The following is a 15464-nucleotide window of genomic DNA, read 5'->3' as shown; positions in this document are numbered from 1 at the left end:
CCATTGGTCAGAAGGGGCTTTTTCTGATGGGGTTTCAGTAGACTTGGATGGTCTGTGAATGCCTTGGGTTGATAGGGGACTTCGGAGGCCCATCTCATGAGATGGTGAGCATCTGCAGGCTCCTTTAGCAGAATCAGAAGTGGCGAAGTTTATGTTAGTCACAGTTTTAAGCTTTACACCTCTTTTCTGAGATTTGGAATCTCTGACCCACATTTTGGAAGAATGGCAGTGTTTCCAGCCCTCATGTTTTGAGCATGCAGATTTCAGGCCCTCTTGAATCTACACAGGAAGGGCTTGGTCTTGTTTTCCGAAATTTAGAAGGTGTGGGGCTATCTCCTGGAGCAGGAGAATGACTGAGACCTTTTTTACAAAGGATACTATATCTGAAACTCAATTGTGATGATTTTAAGGGGGAGATGCTCCTTTGAGAAGTAGAGGTAGGACTGGATTTCTTTTCTGCATACTTGGAAGATGTGAGGCCACTTTCAGCAGAAGAGATACATTTTAAGGCATCAAGTTCTGAAAGGCAGTATCTCATATCCCCTTCAGGAAATGGGACATGTTTCAATATCCTTTGGTTAGATTTGAAATGTCTAGGGCTCTTCTTGAGATAAGAGGAATTTCTCCGGCCATCTTCATGAGAAGGGGTAGGAATAATGTCCCCTTCAACACAAAGGGACAGTCCCTTAAACTCTGTTGAAAAGGAATTACCCACGGACTCTTGGGGAGATGGCAAAGGTTTTAGCGGCCCCTTGGCTGGTTGTGAAAGTTCTAGACTTTTCTGGGGAAATACTGTTGTTCTCAGGATCCCTTGTTCACATACTAAAGGGCCCATAGCACCTTCATTGGGTTTCAAAAGACACAGAGACCCTAACAAAGATGTCAAAGCTTCTGGAGTCCCTGGCACAGATTCTGAACTCTTAGAAATGGATTGTGTATATGTCAGAGGTTCTTCTGCCTCTGGACTAAGTGGTGAAGGAGCTGGTAATTTGGGAGAATCTTGTGTGGCTGACAAAGTTTCTATGACCTCTTGGGTGACAGGTGGTATTTCTGCACTATTTTGCATACATGGCCGTGTTTCTAGTGTGTCCTGGGAAGAATCAGAAAGTCCAAGATCTTCTGGATGGGATGGTGAATATCCTAAAGCCTTTTTTTCCAAACAGGATCCTGGAAGCTCTTCAGGTAACAAGGAATTTTCTGTAAGCCCTTGGTAAGATATTGATGTTTCTAGTACACCTTGGGCAGATAGGGAAGGTCTCCGAGACATTAAGACAGTATGTGACACTTTCAAATCCAATTGGACAGATGGAGAAGGTCCTAGACTCACTATGGTAGAGGCTGAAATATCCAAAGCTCCTGGTGAAGCATTGGACATTACTGGCTTGCCATGTGTACAGGTACAACATTCCAGATTCCCCTGTAAAGACAGGCAAGGGCCTCCAGCAGATAACAAAGCTCCTGGATTCACTTGAGCAGATAGGGACATTGTCAAAGGCTCTAGGGCAGATAATACAGATCCTAGTGTTCCTCGTCCAGATAAAGAAATTACCATGGGTCCTTTGGAAGAATGCATAGATCCTGAAGGATCTGAAGCAGATGGATCTGTTTGTTGAACCCTTTGTGGAGAATTCAAAGACTCATTTGGTCCCTGGAATGAAGTTAAAAGTCCCTCTGTAGGTTTAGAGAGATCTAAAGGCTCTTCTGTGGAAAGGGAAGGATCCAAAAGGCTTAGGGAAGAAAATGAGGAACTAAGTTGGGCAGAAATTGCAAGTTCCAGAGGTGAGTCATTGGATATCACATGTCCTGGGGCAACTGTTGAAAATTTTTGTGCACCTGATGCAAATGATGAATATCCTAGAGTCCCCTGTGGAGGTGGCAAAGGTTCTACAGAGCCTTGTGTAGTTGCTGAAATCCTCAGAGATCCCTGGTCAGATCTCAAAGTCCTTGCTGTATTTTGAGCAGGGTGCATATATCCCTGACACACTGGGAAAGATGGTGAGTCTGCTACTGTGTAGTGTGTAGATGTGGACTGAGTTCCTATAACTTGTGTATGTAAAGAAGGACTTGAAAAACCTTTTGGAAGATGTAGAATGTTGGGTAGACCTTTGTGGACATGGGGACAGATGTACAGTACCCTGTGCAGAGAGACCGGGACTCACACCTTCATGAGCAGGATCAGAAGATGCTGGAGTCCCTTGTTCTGAGGAGGAAAGACCCACAGTATTATGAGAACATTCAGAACATTGTGATGTATTCATCATTGCCTGGGCTGAGATAGAAAGTTTCAGAGGCCCCTGGGCAGATTGCAAAGGTGCTAGATACCCTTGGGCAAATGGGAAAGTCTCTGCACCTCCTTGGGTAGAAACAGAATGTCTACCAAGTGTAGGAGGTGATGGTGGCAAAGTACCTAGAGTCGCCGAAGTAGACTGAGAAGATGCTACAGCCTGCCTCACTTGTGGAAAAAGGCCTAAAGCACTCTGTGACTCTTCATATTGTGCCAATATCCCTGTGGCATCTGTTGAATTTTCCAGATTTCTGTGGTTGGGGATAAAAGAACTTTGCATGGGCAAAGTTCCCTCTTCTGCCCTGAAAAGTACCTTTGGCTTTTGAAAAGATGACAAAGTTTCTAGAACCACTGGAGTAGGTACAAGATGCTCCTGAACACCCAGTACAGGTGGGCAATGTCCTATATCTGATGGTGAAGGATAAAAGGTTTCTTGAGATTTCTGGCTAAGTAAGGAAGTTCCAGTGTCCCTTGGGAAAGCTGGGGATCTTTGTGCAAAATGATGGGCAGTTGGAGAAAATCCTACATCTGTCTGACAAGAAGTTGGATGATGCAAAGTATCTTGAGCAAATGAAACACTTTGTGTATGCCCCTGTTTAGAAATGGGAAGTTTTAGAGACCCTTGGGCAGAACAGAAATGTCCAAAAGCCTCTTTGGAAAATGAAGAGCCTAGGGTTCCCTGTGAACCTAGGGTTCCTTGTGAAGATAAACAAATTCCCAGAGGCATCTGATCAGATGACACAGATTCTGGTAGCAATGGAGTATTTTGGGGAGACGCCAGATATCCTGGAGTGGGAAGCAAAGTTCCCACAGTCTCCTTTGCAGACAGGGACGTTCCTACTGTGGCTTCTGCAGATAAAAATTTCCCCTCAGTGCCCTGAGCAGATGTGGAAAACTCTAGATTTGTTTCTTTAGATTTCATCACTTCTAGATGACATTCTTCAGATGAAAAAGGTCCCAGAGTTCCTTGCTCAGATCTCAAAGATGATGGTGACACCTGTAGTGATGTAGTAAGATCCAGATGCAGTCGAGACCATTTTCTTGGAAAATTGTTTTCCAGCCTTTTACTATGAGGTAGAATCTGGTTTTGTCCCTGAGGTGGGTTTCTTTTATGCAGCAAAATGCTGTGTATTGTTTATATAGCCAGTCTGTTAGTCTATTTGTTTTTATTGGTGAAATGATTCCACATTAAGGCAACTTCAGACCAACTTCTCTTATGAATATCAATGCAAAAATACTAAATAAAATTCTGCCCAAACTAAAACGTCTATTAGGTCCTTTTCTGATAGTCAAAACTGGAATGAGAACTGCCAGTTTTCCAAGTGTCACTGACTAATTGCTCTTAGATAGTAACTGGTCTTTCTCCTACTCAGAGGACATTACAAGAGGTTGTATAACAATTAAACAAAGGTCATCAGAAGGGAACTAATGATTTATTATAGGTTCTAGGGTAAAAGATAAGATATGGATTGGGTTTACCTATACAAAACTTCACTAACATCTTAGTTATGGTTTGATACCTTCAGTGAACCTGTTGATCTGAGACATTTGATGAAATTTGTAGCATGTGGTCATGTATTCTGAAATATGGATAAGTGCTGAGGACAAAGAGACGAGGAAAATCAAGAGAGAAGATTTTTTTTTTGCCTTTCTCCACTTAGACTATTTTTTTTTCCTTTTGCCCACTTAGAAGAATTTTTCCCTTTCCCCACTTAGGATCTTTATGCTTTTCCCCTTATATAACTTTCATAGGAATTTTTTTATAACTTAGTAATAACTTCTATAATCACTTCTCTAAATTCCTTCTCTTCCAGTGACATCTGGCTAGTAGGCTCAAAATTAGAGCCCAGCAATTCCTGTTGAGCTAGAAAAAAGGCTGCATTGTTAATCCTCCTCTGTTAGGCTACAGGTGTTAATCACCTAAGCCAGCCTACCCTCAGAAAGACCTAGTACTTTTTAGAAGTTATCATCAGCATTTCAGTACAATGAGAAAGCTAGAAAGCCCTGGGACACTTAGATTTTAAAGCCATTGCCAGGGTCCTACTCTGTGACTCCACTGCTATCCTGGCTCAGAGCAATCCTGGACCTCAAACACTACTATAGAGAAGAAGTGAAAAAAAAAACTACATGGTATTGAATCAGTGGACTAGAACTGAAGATCCAGAAAGAAAACCAAATATTTATGGACACTTGATTTTTGACAAAGAACCAAAAAAAAAAAAAATACGATGGAAAAAAAGAAAGGATTTTCAATGAATAGTGCTGTTCTAATTTGCAGTCTGTATATTGAAAAATAAAAATAAATCCATACTTATCACCTTGCACAAAGCTCAGTTTCAAGTTGAACACGATTATCAACATAAAATAAGATACACTGAATCTAATAGAAGATAAACTCATTGACACAGAGAGGGAAATGTCCTAAACACATCTCCCATGGTTCATGCTCTAAGATCAACAATTCATAAATGTGACCTCATGAAACTGGAAAGCTTCTGTAAGCAAAGCATATAAGCAATGAGACTAATCATCAACCTACAGACGGGAGAAAAAAAATTCTTAACTAACCTCACATACAATAAAGGGCTAATATACAAAATATATGAAGAATTCAAGAAAGGAAATAAACCAATCAAATATGGGGTATATATCTAAATAGAGATGTCAATACAGAAGAGTCTAAAATGGCTAAGGAGCACTTAAAGATAATAATAGTGGCACTTAAAGATCATAATTGTGCCACATCCCATGGGCAATAGATATTCTAATCAACACACTGCATCATAGGGCATAAAGAAAGATACTGCATGATTGCATTCCTCTAGTCACAGGTGCTACATACCTACACCCTTATATGCACACACACACACACACACACACACTCACACATGCCTATCGGATATGCAAGTGCATACAAATATATTTGTCTATTTATTTACTTGCTTGCTTACTTACTTAGTTACTTACTTACTTACATTGTTTTAAATTTGTTGGGTAAGAACGATCTGCATACACATAAATGAGTTTTAGCAAATTCATCCCTATCTTCTCTTCCTTGAATTGTTCCCCATTTCTCCTGTATCAATTTTATCCTTAATTACATTTTCATTTTTGTATAGACGGCTGTGTAATGCCATGCCCCGATCAATCGCTGAGAAGAGCCGTGCATGCCACGTGCAATCGCCATTATAAATCAGTATTTACATGTTTCCATTGACACCTGCAATGGTGTAATGTTTGCCACATCTTTAACAGGGGAAAAAGCCTCTCATGTTATACAGCACTGCCTAGAAGTGTGGAGTGCTTGGGGCAAGTCCACAATTCTTAAAACGGATAATGGGGCAGCATATACTTCTACTAAATTTCAACAATTTTGTCATCAAATGGATGTTAGCCACTTGACTGGCCTTCCTTAAAATCCTCAAGGACAAGGCATTTTGGAATGTGACCACCACACACTCAAGTCTTATCTTATAAAACAAAAGGGGGAGTTGATGAGACTCTACCCTCAGTGCCAAGAGTAGTGGTATCTATGTCACTCTTCACACTTAATTTTTTGAATCTCGACGAGCAGGGACTTTCTGCAGCTGAGCAACATAGCTCAAACTCTGATAGACAAAAGAAATGGTCAAACAGAAGGATGTTTTAACTGGTCTGTGGAAAGGCCTGGATCCTATCTTAATCAGATCCTGGGGAGCTGTTTGTGTTTTTCCACAGAGTGAAGACAACCCATTTTGGCTGCCGGAATGACTCACCCGCAGGATATTCATCAAGGATGGTGCAGAAGATGCTGACCTCCTGAGGACTGTTCCTGATCCTGACAATGCTGAACTTGTCTCAGGTTCCTGTATAATGGGTGAACAGAGATGGGCTATTCTCTCGACTTTCTCTAAACCAATGTCAGTTCGCCATGATGCTATAGTTTTTCCAAAATTCTTTACTAATAATAAAACAGTGGATTTGCCATATTTACCCTATGATCCCACCCGAGCACCATTAAGAGAAAATCACTCCTTACTAGAACAGGGTTCTTTATGTTTTCAAATTAATGGACCAAGAAAATTGTATCAACCTCCCAGCCCGAGATTTAGGGAATTTTAATGAGCACCAAGGAGGTTGGGTGAGCACAACCCAAGATACTTCCGATGTAGATATAACCTTTACAAATCGGACCTTTTGGCATTTGGCAATTTGGGTTATGGTACATTTCTACCACCTAACTTTTCAGACAAAGAACATCCCCACCAAACAAAAATATCCCCTCATTGTATCTTGGAAGATGAAGGGCTGATCCTGCCTTGGTCTGATTGTCGATCCTCCATCACTTGTTGGGCAGATCAGAGTAAAACCTTTACCTTTTCTTCCAACATGACAGATGACCCAGAGAAGGAATTTGTTATGAAAAAGAGATTTTTCATACTGGACTTTAGAATGCATCCCTTTCATATTGGGTGCTTTGTGGAGCCAATGCCAGTTGTACAGTACTAAATCTTTTGAATTTTATCCAGGGAGGAGCAGTTGTAAAGGCTTCTTTTACTGGCATCTCAAGATTTACTCAGCATTGGGGAATACATGATGCTTCCCAGGACTCTTATGGACATACTAATATCAGTGTAGAGATCACTGGGTTCAATAAAACTTTGGTAAACCAGATTATTTGTACATCTACCCCAGTCTGTGTTTACCCACATTTCTTGTTTATATTCTTTCAAGTGATTCATTTGAAGTCTGTTCCAATGATTCTTTTTGGATTTCTCAATGTTGGGATGTAACAAAGAACACCCGTGCCATGGTGGCACGGATCCCACTTTGGATCCCTGTTCCAGTGGAAACACCCTCCACCTTGAAAGTAAATGGGAGAAATGCCCTAAAGATACATGAAGTACACACTAGATTATTTAAAAAATGGAAAAATTAGGTGATAAGAGCAACTGTTGTTTGGGCAGTGGTGGCTTATGCCTTTAATCCCATCACTTTTGTGGCAGAGGCCAAGAATTTGTGAGTCCGAGACCAGCTTGGTAAAAGGAGTGAGTTCCAGGACAGCCAGGTCTACACAGAGAAACCCTCTCTCAAAAAATAATAAAACAAACAAACAAACAAACAAAAAGCACCTGTTCTATGAAGAGGACCGGGTCCAATGCACCCTCATAGTGGCTTACAATTTATGCACAGCCACAGTTTTAGAGAATCACTGCTCTCTTTCAGCCTCTGTAGGCCATAGAGGCATAAATGAGAGAGAGGGTATGAGCACTCTAGCACATAAGGGAGAAAAAGGGGCTGGGCAGCCTAGCACATAAGTGAGGGAGAAAGGGCCTGCACATCCTAGCACGCTCTTGTAATCAAGCTCAGTACTAGGTAGGTCGAGGTGGGAGTTTATCAGGGATTGTAGGTAATCTGGATGTTCTCTTCTGATCTATTAGGACAGCATGGACTCTTTTGTTGTGGATATGTACATACAGAAAAAGTGCACACATTTTAATTTTTATGCACATAAATAAATAACAAAAAATATTACAGTTGAAATTAGTAGTGCCATTTTCACTGCTTTCATGTTACACATTTGTTCATGTTTTTCAAGTCTGCAAATGCTTATCAACCTAGAAAATGGAAATCATTTGTCTTAAAGATGGTAGCTTATTTCCACCTCCTGAGAACTCCCTTCCAATCAATGGTGCCTGGTACTCCATGACAGCATACACAGGGCATATTCAGGCAAACAGTGAAATCCCTGGATGAGACCTGTTTTCTCCATCTGGCATCACAAAGGGTCCTCAGGGTACTCCATCTGGGTCTCTCCTGATAACGTGTTGTTTGTTTGTTTGACTGTTTGTTTCGTTTTGTTTTGTTTTGTTTTGTTTTTATTTTTCTTTTTGTTTTGTTTTGTTTTGTTTTTTATTTGTTTTGTTTTTTGTTATGTTTTTTTTTGCTGTTTTTGTTTTTGTTTTTGTTTTTGTTTTTTTTTTTGTGTGTGTTTTTGGGTTTTTTTTGTTTTTTGTTTTTTTCATTGAGCAATCAAGCAAGGAAGGGTGCGGTTGTGAATAAGTTCATTTCTGAATGACCTGGAACTGAATACCAGCTTTGATCAGGGTAATTGGACTATTAAAGGATGTGTGACTGGTGGAAAATCTCAGTCCCAGGAGGCCATTATGTGAGGAAAAGCCTCCCGATCAGCATTTCCTATGGCTTCTGAGGGTTAAATGAAGGAGGAGGATCATATTCATTGCACAGGATTGAAAAGGCCAGGGGCTTATAGGATTGTAAACCCTTGGAAGACACAAGCTTGGGGCCTAGGGGGAGGATCAGAGGCTGCAGGACTGGGGGTCAGGGGATCAGGGTGCCATTGGTGAGGAGTCTTGGCGATTGTCCTATGTGCTGTAAGAGGTCTTAGGGTCAAAATTGGCACTTGTCCTGTGTGTAGTCCAAAATCTATTAGAAACACACTGAGGATTCCTCTACCCTCACTGTCTTCTCTAGTGTGTATTCCTTTGGTAGAGACTGTATGGATACTGCAGAAAGGGGAGTGGCATAGGAAGAATAAATGAAAAGAATGAGAGCAGACAATGCAGAAGATTCATAAGTCATCTAAGATGGATTCTGATCACAGATCCTCCCCTCTAATTCCCCAAGTATTTCTATTAAAGACTTGCACCATGGAGATCAGCCTTTACTCTCAGTTTTCCTTCTGTAGGATGGGTTCTTCGTTTGTAGCTCAGTCTGTCTTGGTTTTGGCTGGCCGTGGACTTACAATCTCCAGATATTTGAAAACCTACGCTTCCCCATATCCCTGCTTTCTCCAATATGAGGTCTTTCTATGTGGGTGCTGGTGCTGGTGGGTGTTTATTGAAGAGGGAGCTTTGGGTCTTCTCAAATGAATATGCAGTTACCATATTCATTATCTGACTTGATAGTAGTGTGAGTTCATTTAAAGACTGAGACACACTGATAAACAAAATTGCTAATGTTTTGTTTAAAAAGAATCTGTGGGAAATAGGAACAAGATTCAGATGACTCAGAAGTTAAATGCAAATACATTTTGCTCATTGTCTTTGGGTAGTTAAGAAGTCTCACATATTCAAGGCTGGCCTTTTTCCCCTTATTTAAACTGAGATCTGACATATTGTTAACTCTGGTTCTAAAGGAGTTTTTTAAAGAAGTAAGCTAAAGAAGATTTTAAAACAATGTTGTGAGGGAGAGGGACATGATAAATGGGATACATGGAGGAACTGGAAATGGAAGTGTATGTAATTATTTCATTTTTGATATTTTTGACTATTTAAATGATACCTTTGGATTCAGATTACTAAGATTTTTGTTCTTTTTTTTTCCATTTTTTTTAACTAAGAAGACATTATAGTTTTTAAGAGAAGAATGGTTCTTAAGAAAATGATGGTGATTCCAAAGGAAGATTACTTATTACTTTTGGACTTTGATGATGAAAAATATGACATAAATATTTCAGAGGAGTCAATTTTTGAAGGTTATTGCATATTCAGGGTTGGGTATTAATTGCGTGTCCTGCAGTTCACTAGACTTTTACCTAGTCACCTGAAATGGAAGAAGTCTTTTCTAAGAGTTTTTATATACTTCATTTGAAATTTTATATATATTACTATACCCGAGTTTTAGCAATACATGTAACTACTCTTGGAACTGTAGTCACAATATGTTGATTAAAAAAAATTGTTATTATTTTGCTACCAGAAAATACCTGAACATTGTTATAATAATATGTTTGCAAAACTTGAATTTATTTCAAGAATACTACAAATAATTTATTTCATTCTTTTTTTATTATTTATTTATTTATTTATTTATTTATTTATTTATTTTTTACATTTCAAATGTTATTCCCTTTTCTATTTTCCCCTCCAAAAATCCCAATCCTCTCCCCTCTCTCTGCTCTCCAACACACCTACTCCCAATTCCTGTCCCAGGCATTCCCAAAACTTGGTCATAGGAAATTTACAAGAACAAGTGTCTCTCCTCCCATTGATGACTTACTAGTCCATCCTCTGCTACATATGCAACTTTTGAGGGAAAAAGTTCTGTTTTCCATCAGAGTCTAAATTTGCCCATCTAATGGTAAAAAGGCAAGTCCCAGCTCCCTATCAGTAGTAAAGAAATGTGGAACCACTTGTGCACTGTGCATGACAGGCATGGGCAGGGGAAAGGTGGACATAATACCCCAACACAATTCCCCCGATATACTAGGAACCAGGATCTCCAGTAGAAGGGTCAGTATCCATCGTTGCTTCAGTGTTCCCTCTTTTGTCGCCATCTTCTGAAGGGGAGATCCTTTAGATGAGACATTCTGGAACCCAAAGAGGATTGTCATCTTCCTGTGGAAAGACACCAATAACTCCCCAGGATCTTATTAAAATAGGATCCGGGCCTCTTCATTTTCTGGTTAAGGCATCTTTACAATTGATCATTTCTCTAGATCTGTTTGGTTCTGGACAGTGATGATCAGCCACAGTGTGGCCTTGTTCATCAATATTCAAAAAATTAAGAGTAAAGTGTACCATGGAGATGGTCACTCTCAGTGTTAAGGGCAGGGCCTCATCGATTCACCTTTTCTGTTTGATAAGGTAGGTTATAAGAGTGTGGTGGGCATGTTCCACAATGCCTTGTCCCTGTATGGCAAACCAGTTAAATAAGTTACATTCATCTGGAGACAGAACTGTTGAAATTATTGAGAGGTGTAGGCCAGTCCATTATCTGTTCTAAGAAATTTGGGTTGTCCCCAAGTACTCCAAGCTTCAAGGCAATGTTGAATTCCATGTGAGGCTTTTTCTTAGTAGAGGGATCAGTTTTACTGCCCTCTTTTCTCTCTCCCCTTCCTTCTGAATCCTGGGGAGGGCCCTTTTTCTTAGACATGTCTTTCTTTTTTCGAGCTCCCATTCTCTCATTCTGTTAGGTTTCTGACATACTGTCCTGAACCTCTTCTAGTATTCCCTGTCCCTCCACATTAGCTGGTTGGTAGGTTTCATCCTCTAGACAATTTTTCATCAGCTTCCAAATTGCCTTGGTGCCCAGGCGTAAGTCTCCCTCTTCTTGCTTATGGTCAAGGTCCCTTCCTAGCTTTTTTCATAAGGCTACAGTTAGAGACCCAAACAGGCATACCAGGGAGAAATGCGATCCACCTCCTTAACAAAGCTCTGCAGCATATGGGAGGCAACCTGCAGGTCGCTTTGCTTTAGCACTACCTGTAATGCGGTGATCACTGACTGTGAGGAGCCCATGATAGAGTGAGTGCCTGTGGCTGATCTACACCTGATTTATAGTGCTCCTTAAGCAAAGTGAAAGTAAACACAGCACTCTGCTCCCTTATTTATGGAAGGCTGAGAAGATACCTCAGTGCTGCCACTTATCTATGTCGGAATGACAACACCTCATTTTTCAGCACCAGCCGCGATGGACCTCAAATTTCAGCACCAGGCTCGATGGAAGGAATAAGAAACAGAATGAGGGCCAGGGCAACCAAAACTAGAGCTTCTACTGCCCCTTCCTAGGTTGCATCTAGATTAAGACCGAAATCAAAAGGGATAAGAGGTTCATGATCAGACATACCTCTCCGAACTTACCTTTTCCCTGCAGTTCTGAATCCACCCCTTCTCCAGGGGTTCTCCTCAATGCCAGCGATGTTGATCCTGGGTTTCTGGCACCAGATGACCCACGCTACCATCTTGCCAGCAAGAACACATGCAGGACACTCAGATCTTTCTGTAGTAAAGCTTTAATACATCTCCAGATATAGATGAACAGCTTCAGGCAGGAGACCCAGAAAGCAGAAAACCCCTCCCTTATATAGGCTGCGAAGTATGGTTAGAAGTACAGTTGGGGACGTGCACCACCGGGATTGGATGCCCACCATCAGCCTGATGACTCCATGGGAGAGGCAGGGCTCAGGTAATGGAAAGATATCCTGACGCCCGAGCGCACTCACCATGAGCAATGGTGAAAATGGTTTTGTCAGCGCCATCTTGTAATGGCGACCTTGAGGACGGCTCCTCACAGTGGTAGAAGTAATTACAGGGTTTATCTGATCCTGATTTGAATTTGGTACCTGATATCTGTCTAGATAAGTGACCATTTTATTCAGATTTTTCAGTTTTGTTGAGTACACCCTTGTATAGTAGGATCTGATGATATTTCAAATTTACTAAATTTCTGTTGTTATTTCTCCCTTTTGATTTCTTGTTTTCCTAAATTGGATACTGTTGTGTTCTGTATTTAGTCTGTCTAATGGTTTATCTATCTTGTTGATTTTCTCAAAGTACATTCTCAATTTTGAGTTTGTTTGATTATTTTTGTTTTGTTCCTTTGTTTCCACTCGGTTGATTTTAGCACTGAATTTGATTATTTCCTGACTTAAACTCTTTTTGGGTGAATTTGCTTCCTTTTGTTTTATAGTGTTAAGGTGGGTTGTCAACCTACTCCTATATCCTCGCTCCAGTTTCTTTTTAGAGCCATTCAGAGGGAGCCATGAGAGTCCCTCTTAGGGCTATTTTCATTGTGTCCCATAACTTGCAGTATGTTGTAAACATTTTCATTAAACTTTCAAAAGTCTTTAATTTAGTTCACTATTTCTTCCTTGACTCTTTTGTCACTGACTAGATTTTTATACCCATTCCACGTGTATGCAGGTTTTCAATTATTCATATTATTGTTGAAGATCAGCCTTAGTCTGTGGTGATCTGATAGGAAGCATGACATTATTTCAATAATTTTATATCTGTTGAGGCATGTTTTGTGGCTGAGTGTATGGTCAATTTTGGAGAAGGCATCGTGAGGTGATGAGAAGAAGGGACATTCGTTTGTTTTAGGATAAAATGTTCTATAGATATGAACTAAATGTATTTGTTTCATAAATTCTGTGAGTTTCACCGTGTATCTTTTTAGTTTTATTTTCCAGGATCTTTCCATTAATTAGGGAGGGGTGTTGAAGTCTTCCAATATTATTGTGTGTGGTACAATGTGTGTTTTGAGCTTACTAAAATTTCTTTTATCAATGTGGATGTCATTGCATTTGGAGTATAAATGTTAGGATTTGGGAGTCCATTTTGGTAAATATTAACTTTAATGAATATGAAGTTTCCCTCCTTGCCTTTTTTAATAACTTTAGGTTGAAAGTCAATTTTATTTGATATTAGAATGGCTGCTACAGCTTATTTATTGGGATCATTTGCTTGGAAAGTTCTTTTCCAGACTTTTAGTCTGAGGTAATTTCTTACTTTGTCCTTGGTGTTTGTTTCTGGTGTGCTGAATATTGCTTACACATCCATCTTGTTATTCTATGCCTTTTTACTGGTGAACTGAGTCCACTGATATTAAGAGATACTAAGGAAAAGTACTTGTTGATTCTTGTTATTTTTGTTATTAGAGTTGGAATTTTGTTCATGTAGCTATCTTTTTTAGGTTTCCTTCAAGTTTAATTTCTTGCTTTTTCTCGAGTGTAATTTCCCTCTTTATATTGAAATTGTCCCTTTATTATCGTTTGAAGTGCTGGATGCATTGTTTGATATTGTGTAAATATGGTTTTGTCACAGTATATCTTGTTTTCTCAAGATATGTTAAAAGAGTTTTGCTTCATATAGTAGTCTTGGCTGGCATTTCTGCTCTCTTACATTCTGTATGACATCTGCCCTAGATTTTCTGGCTTTCATAGTCTCAGGGGAGAAGTTTTGTTTTATCCTGATAGCTCTTGCTTTATATATTACTTGACCATTTGACCATTTTCCCTTACTGCTTTTAATATTCTTTCTATGTTTTGTGCATTTGGTGTTTTGACTATTATATGATGGCAGGATTTTTTTTTTCTGGTCCAAATCATTTGGCGTTCTGTAGGCTTCTTGTAAATTCATGAGCATATCTTTCTTTAAGTTACGGAAGTTTTTTTTTTCTATAATATTGGTAAAGATATTCAATGGCCCTATAATTTGAAAACCTTACTTCTCATCTATACATATACCGGATTTCATGTATGTAATTATGTCATTTCTAAAAGCTGTTTCAAAATTTCACATGGGCAGTATTTCCTGAGAAATTCAAATCATTCTTACTTTATTCCCTTTTACTAATATAGCATATTATGTTTCCATTTTCTGTTTTCCATATAGTACAGAGCCCAGCATTTGACAAAGATGAAAATATATCACCTCAGGTAGAAACAGATGAGGATACGGTGTAATATTTTCAATTTTTTCCCATTTCAATAGAGTACTTCAAAAGTGGTGTTTGTGATCCCTTGACTGGAGAAGTAGATTCAGGAAAAAGAGCAATTCAGGGTCAGATGCTCTTATATGTGTAGTTCAAGACCAGTATGTGGTTCTTTAAACTTTGTGATCACAAAAACATAGCAATTAGTACAATACAACCCCCTGCATGAGATGTTCCCATATATACACACACACACACAAAAAGGAGAACCATTATAAAAATAAGAGAGGGACCATTTGGGAAGAAGAAGGATCTCAGCAAGGGTAGTACAGTTATGAAGAAGTGCTGTGGGGTGTAAATGTATGAATTGTTTAAAGTAAATATTACAAGTTTTTTTGGAAATCTACCATGTATTTTATATGGATATGACATTTGGTTCAAACCAAATATTATATATTTATTAAAAATAATTAAAATAATTTTTTTTGTGTAAAGTTTTGTGTGTGGTAGAAAAAATGTCTTACTGTGAGACTCCAACTTAAAGTATATCTCCCAGGAAGGTAAAGCCCCTAGATGTTCCCCAAGCTTGTTTTCCCTGATCTCTGAAAATACAGCTAGGAAGAAGCTCTTTGTTCTCTATAGCCAGAAAAAAAAAAGCTTTTTGTTTCTATACTTTACAATCAGTGATGCCTGACTTCCTGTGCCAAGGACAAGGAGATAAAAATCCAGAAAGAACTCACTCCCCACTCCTGCCTTGTAAATTTTACAAAGAACACCAGGAAGAGAAGAACTCTCCTGCCAACATTTCTCAACTCCTCCCAACTCTCCTCCAACTCCTCCCAATTCCTCAGCTAGCTGTTAAAAGCCCCTTACTGTCACAGCTTGGTGTCAAACTCCCCTGCCCTGCTAGGCAGAGGGACTTTGTCCTCAGCTAGCTAGTAGTAAAAACTCTTGCATTTTGCATCAGTTGTGGTTTTCTCTTGGGTCACAGGGGTGCTGGCCAGCTCAGCCCGGGACTTTA

The sequence above is a fragment of the Mus musculus genome, chromosome Y (assembly GCF_000001635.26).
Source record: "Mus musculus strain C57BL/6J chromosome Y, GRCm38.p6 C57BL/6J".
Lineage (NCBI taxonomy): Eukaryota > Metazoa > Chordata > Mammalia > Rodentia > Muridae > Mus > Mus musculus.
Note: the sequence above shows the minus strand (reverse complement) of the source record.